The following is a 7,226-nucleotide window of genomic DNA, read 5'->3' as shown; positions in this document are numbered from 1 at the left end:
ACAGTGTCTGATCCTTTTACTGATTCAGGCTCCATACTAAGCCCATATTTATGCAGACTATCTTGAGTCATGTCATATATGATTGTAGCTCTTCCTCTTTGGAGGTCACCATCAGGATATCAATATATATACATGAATCATATAAGCTAAGGAAAGGCCCGCCTCACAGCTCTACAACCTTTCTACATAGTATTAACATTACATCAGGGAGTTTTTCATACTTTGAGATAATCCATTCTGTTCATAATCAGAGCTGAAGTTCATTATGATTGAGTGAGGAAACAGAAAAGGTGAAACGCATCTTATCATCATGATGAATATGTATGGGGTAAAAGCAATCTTTTAAACCCAAACCTATTAAAGGCCAATCTTTAGGAATGAGGGTGGATGTAGGTAAACCAGGCTGTAACACTCCCTTTGGTCACATGGTGGCAGTAATATTACACAAACCAATCAGGAATTTCTACTTACCAGATTTCTTTTTAATTACAAGAATAGAATTCCAGGGAGAAAAAGTGATCTATGTGCCCATTCTCCAATTGTTCTCTGATTCTGGTGAGGCACCTGTAACTTATCTCTAGAAAGGGGTCATTAAGGAGTCCAGACAGGTTCGCTATATAATTTTTACAGGTGGTGCTTTCTCACTGTTGCTTAATCTCATTAGAGTTCATGGTTCCTAACCCTGTCAGGGTTGAATTTAATCCATGACAGTCTGCTGCAGGCTATATGATCACACCGTGAACCCCAAGACTATATTATTTGGTGGAAAAACCTACTTGTAGCTGTAGTGTGGACTATCCCTAGCACACACCTTTTTCCCAAGAGCTTTCTGCTTCAATATTGTCAACAGGATTAAATAAAATTAACCATAGGCCAAGAGGAGGAGTTAGCAACCAGTTTACAAGAAAAAAAAAAAAAGACCCGTAAAGAGTAACAGGAAATCAGTAAGACTGAGAGAGAGATGCACAGGAAGTAGGAGGGAGGGACATCTGGTTGGAGGAGGTTTTTTTTGTTTGTTTGTTTTTTTTCTTTGAGATGGCATAGGAGAAAGCTCTTTTTCTGGGATGATGATGAAGCAGTTGGGTGCTTTCTCTGCTTCTCTGAGCTAGCAGCTTTTCATCTCAGCATCTGACTCCCAAGTTCTTATTGGTAAAATAGAACAATTAAGACTTTGTTAAAGACAACAAAAGACCGTTCCAGGTGCAACTTTTAATAGAGACATCAGCTCCAGAATCAATCAAACTTTTAAAAGTTTTTTCTCATTTGTATGCCCAAAGTGATTTATGGTGCTTAAAGCTATAGTTTTATTTATTAATACCAAATCATCCCCCACAAAGTACCTTTTTATGCAAAAGGACTAAATCACCATGTACTTTTTTTTCTCCTGTTTTTGTTGCCAATCAGTACTGGGATCATGGTTATAATTTTCCTATTATAATCTTTATCAATAAATCCTATATGATCTGTAATTTCTTTCATAGGTAAACTATTGTGAGCCAATAGATTTTCAACTGTTCCAGACAGTATGGGTCCCCAATATCCTGTGTATAATGTAAAAGGCCATCGAAAGGGGGAAAAGGCATGTCTTTAGGACAATGAATATCAATAGCACCATTTCCTTGAGTAGCAGCCTATAATAAAAGAATAGAATTGATTACAGTAAGAAGATGGTACAAATATTATCATGTTTGGATTTAATCCTCTAATTTTATGAGGCTTGTGGGAAGGCCTTTAATCCATTTCCCAATTATTTGCTGATATTGCTATTGTTGCTAGGTAAAGACTTAGCATATTTAGTTTGGCACTTCTGTAGACCAGTGCTTTACTTCTTTGCATTCAGGGTATAAACTAGCTCCTTGACTATGAGCATTCATTTTTTACAAAGGCAATTTACATTGTTTCTTTAAGTAGCTATGCATTTTGCTGACATCTGTTTTTGAACAACATATGTTTCTAAAGCAGCTAATTTTTTGTTTGTAGGTCTCCACATTTCTGCATAAGTACATTTCTTCTCTCTCTCTCTCTCTCTCTCTCTCTCTCTCTCTCTCTCTCTCTCTGTGTGTGTGTGTGTGTGTGTGTGTCTGTCTGTCTGTCTGTCTGTCTGTGCCTCTCCTCTGTTTTTAAGACCTGATTATTTTTTAGCAGTATTCATTGACCTTATCAAAGCCAGCTCTTTTAATAATAGCTTTTTAGTTTGATTCCCTTTACTTGGTTTTCAATAGCATCTCCCTATGAAATCAGCAGAGGCTCAGAGAAGGTCTAGTATAGTTTTTTATATAACTACACCCAAAGTCAGGTCCTGTATCAGTTTTCATCCAGGCAGCTGTAGCTACACCCCTGACATGTGGAAGGAATGTGGGATGTATATTGTGCAGCTGATGTTTTGTTGCAACCCATCTACCAGCCCCTGCCAGCATCTCATATGTGGCATTTCCAGGATAACCCCTTAGTCCTAGTTATGGAAACTTTTCATGGACTTCAGAAGTGTAATCCACCTTTACCATTGGAGAATTTGTGGAGGGCTAAGAACCATTTTATCAGTTATATAAAAATCATGCCAATCATTGTGTAGTATTGTCCTAAACAGTAAGATATTCAAAACAACAATGAACAGTACCATAGGAAGCACAAGTCTTTAAAAAAATTCTCTTTTTTTTGTATGCATAGATCAGTCCTTCATTCGGTCATCATGAGCGAAGCCTTCTTGAATAATAGATGGCAATAGATTCAGGGAAACACAGCCAGACAGTACTTGGAAGAGTATCAAATGGGAAGACGCTATCAAAGATTCCTCCCTCAGAGTTCATGGAACTCCTCAGAAGACAAGTTGGATACAATGGAAGAGGAAAAGAAATGACTGTAGTCTGAATCCCAATAGGTCCAATAGGTTCCAATCTCATCCAATGTTTATTTACCCAGTTTCAGAATGAGTAAAAGGGATCAATATACTTAGAATATGGCAGAAATCTCACATTGATCCACCGACCTGAAGAGTGAGGGCTATTGTGATTAAAAAGGCTAAATTGAAGTCTTTAGTGATGTATCTTCCAAGGAAAATGGTGAATTGAAAACAGTATCGCATTTTTAGAATAACTGCAGAAATTAGTGCCACCATTAAGTACTTGAAAGATGCAGGGGTGCTGGTTCCAAACACATATCCCTTTCATTATGTCCACGTTCAATCGCTGATAAACATTCTGACTTTGTTGAAATTGCACTGGAAATATCAAGCTGATCTCATGGGGCTGGGAAGTAGTTGATAAATGAATTCTTTTTCCCTGCCATGCCCTAGCTTGTCTGGGTTCTAAACTTAACTTTTCCATGGGCTCTCCTAAGTCCTCATTAAGAAATGTCAAGATTTCAAGATTAGTTTGATCTTCAAATTCCTCATCCGTGCTTTAGGGAAATCTTCAAACAAGGGAGGGCACATATCTGAAAGAGTCTCCAGTAACAATTTTAAGGTTTCATCATCCAGCTTATAGTTATGAAAAAAATTAACCATCTCTTTCTTATGATTAATAATGCCCTTATCTTCCCTAAGTATTTTTATAACCATCAGATTAAAGCCGAAGTGACCCAGAATTGAACGGTTATCTTTTCACCTTGTTTCTATTTCTTTTCAGTGTGTTTTTTGGACTCTGTCCCATACTTCCTCATCTAATTTTTCTTTTTCTGAAAACCGGGGCTTATACTCACAAACAACATGAAAGAAATTTAATAGTTGTGGTTTTTATAAAACCTCTTTTCTTTAAAAAATGAAGCAGAAAGTCAACATAAGACAATTCTTCCCCAGGTGTTTCCCCCATTATTCTCACTCATCTCCTTCCGTGAGGTCCCCACTCTCTGATTTCATAGCCAATTTCAGGTCCCTTTTCAGGCACCACTTGTCACCCTCCAGAATTAGTGGGACCTGGGAGAATGAGGTGGACTAAAGTCTCATGCAACAGCCAACTTTATTCAGAGCAGCAGACAAGTTCTACTCTGAGGGTAAGAAAGTTCACATGAGGTCACGCTGTATACAATGGCAAACACAAGCTGAGCATGACAAAATCAAGTTCTTCACAGAAGCACACAAAGGACTTTTTAAACATTTAAATGATTATCAATAACACACAATAAGCAGCAATCAGAAATAAACCCACTCCTTTCTGCTCTACCTGGACAGAGAAAGAAAATTTCTGTGATTTGGAGAAACCGAGAGAGAACATTTTTGTTGTGTTTTCTTGGGATGTTTCCACAAGCACTCATAACTCTCAAACTACTAAATTCCTGGGTGATGTTCTTTAATGGAGGGAAGGGTTTGTTTGGTTTACACTTCCACATCACTGTTTATCATCAAGGAATCAGGAAAGGAACTCACCTTAGTGCAGGAACCTGGAGGCACAAGCTGATACAGTAGTTATGGAGAGGTGCTGCTTACTGGCTTATTCACCATGGTTGCTCAGTCTACATTTGTATAGAGCCCAGGACCATTTGCCCAAGGATGGAACTACCCTAAAGGGCTGGGACTCATCAATCACTAATTAAGAAAACACCCTACATTTGGATCTTATGGTGGCATTATCTCAATGGTCGTTTCCTCCTTTTAGATAACTCTAGCATGTCTTAAGTTGACAGAACTAGCCAGTCCATGGCCATTGGCCACCATGAAGCAGTGACTGTAAGGCCACAGAATTCCTTGGGCACAGTAGAATGGTAGCCTTTTCTATGGTACTGGTAATGAGACAGTTAGAATCTCATGGGAATGTGGAGGCCACTTTCACAGCTTCACCTAAGATTCCAGTCTCCACTTCTTCCTGCCATATCTGCTAATTGGTTTGGGGAGTGCATAGGAGGAAGAATCTTGATTGAGGCTTGGGATCTTTTCACATACAGATTTTTTTGTAGGTTGTCACCTATGTTGAGCCAGAATTTCTGGTCATGCAGGTGTGTTTGTGTCTCCCATGACCTATAAATTACAATGTAATCTGGTAACCCAAGTAAACTGGTCCACTCAACTCAGCTTAGATGAACCAATTCCTTGCACAGTTTTTACCCTGATCTAGGGTCGATGATTTTTTTTAAATGTCTTCCTAGAAAGTCACATGGCAGGGAGAATTTTAAGGTGAAGACTGGCGAGCTCTGAGTAGCCACCTGTTGAAATAGGAGCAGCAGGGCTGTGTCCCCAGCACCCCACTGCCTGGCTAGCTTATGCCCGAAATAACAACACACAAACTATATTCATTTAAAGACTGCTTGGCCCATTTCTATCTAGTCTCTTCTCGGCTAACTCTCGCACCTGGACTAGCCCATTTCTAATAATGTGTGTAAGCACCCCAAGGTGCGCTTACCAGGAAGATTCTAGCCTAGGTCCATCCTGGGTCAGAGCTGCCTGGGAGAGCGGAGCCTGGCGTCTCTGCTCCAGAGAGCAGAGCTGTCGGGTCTGAGCTCACTTCCTCTTTCTCCCAGCATTTCATTCTGTTTACTCCTCCCATCTTCCTCCTGTTTACTCCTCCCACCTTTGTTTTAACCTATCAGGGCAAGCAGTTTCTTTATTGCTTAACCAATGAAATCAACAGATTGATATATGACACTCCCACATCAGCCACCCCTTCATATTTTCGATTATATGGAGGAACCAGACACAAGCAAGAACACTTCACAATTATGAGGTAGTTTCTGAAGGCTGTAGGCTGCACACCACACTCTGAAGGCTCTATTCTCTGTTGTATTAGGTTCCACTTACTAGTAAAATCACGTGGAATTTGTCTATATGCAGATGACCTATTTCACTTAGCATAATGTCCACAGGTCCATGCTAGTTACAAACAATGTGTCCAGAAAAAGGAAATGATGAAGTTATTATACTAACCCATCTGTCTAATCTTATGTGCTTTACTTGAAGGGCATAATTGAATTTCATTTCCCGGTTGCCTTTACTATCTACTACTTATTTAGAATTTTCATCATATGTTAAAATTTTAATTATTGTTCTGATCAAGTTTTGTTTCATTTTGTAAAATTCTATTCTTTTGGGGGGGAAATTCACAATACCAATTCTATATGCCACTCAGAGTTCAGACCATCCTAGTTCATACTGAGTCAACAGTTATGTATATACTATATTCTTTTTTTAATTTAAAATTAAAGAGTTTGTATGTGTGTTCTTGTATGTATGTCTTAACATGAATATGGAGGTTATAGGGCAGCACATGGGAGTCAGTTTTCTTCATCAGAGATGGATCAGCTTGTCTGACTTGTCAGCAGGTACTTTTGCCCACCGAGGCATCTCTCAAGATTCCACTCTCTTTTTTTTTCTTTTACTTTTTCTTTTTTCTATTTTTCTTTTTTTCTTTCTTTCTTTCTTTTTTTTTTTTTTTTGGTTTTTCAAGATAGGTTTTCTCTGTAGCTTTGGAGCCTGTCCTCCTGGAACTAACAATAGACCAGGCTGGTCTTGAATTCACAGAGAACTGTCTGCCTATGCTTCCTAAGTGCTGGGATTAAAGGTTCTCACAAACACCACCTAACCACCTCTCTCTGTTCTTAACACTGAACAATCTTTTCATCATTCAGATTTAATACATGTTTCTTCACTCCTTCTCTGTGTTCCTACATCGCTTCCTTTTGAGTCAAATTACACAGACTGGCTGAGAAAGTGTTCATTAGTCTGGTCCTCTATATAACTGGGACTCAGAGAAATAGTAGATGTTCCCTACAAACACGTCACATTACATGAGAAATGTGAGAAGGAGCTGCAGGGATGGTTAGGAGACCTGCTCTTCTTGCAGAGGACCCTGGTTCCTTACCCAGCACTCACATCTAGGACTCATGACTGCCTGTAGCTCTAGTTCTGCCACAGACCGTCCCTCTTGGAGACCGCTATCCACGGGAGAACAGGGTGAAGGATAGGATAGCCAGGATACGACGCAAGGGAATGACAGACAGACACACTGTGTAGTGAGAATCTGCTGCAATTTTACTAAAATCATGCTTTCATTATATAGTATTCAAACAAAGAACAAGTCAGAAAGTCATGTATCATTAGTTGGCACAGTATGAAAACTTCTTTTAGCAATGTTTAATTTTAGCAATGTTTAAAAGTGTATTATCAGGAACAGGTGTTAGACATAAAGCGTCCTTAGAAGAGGAACTCTTGTCCTTGGGACTGTAAATCTCAGGCAAGTGGTTACATCTTATGAACAGAAAGTTTCTGTCTTATTATTGCTATCATGGCCCTTCCTCCTCTT

This window comes from Alexandromys fortis, unplaced genomic scaffold (assembly GCF_014885135.2).
Source record: "Alexandromys fortis isolate MF-2015 unplaced genomic scaffold, M_Fortis_MF-2015_v1.1 scaffold_5, whole genome shotgun sequence".
NCBI classification, from domain to species: Eukaryota; Metazoa; Chordata; class Mammalia; order Rodentia; family Cricetidae; genus Alexandromys; species Alexandromys fortis.
This window is presented reverse-complemented; position numbering follows the sequence as displayed.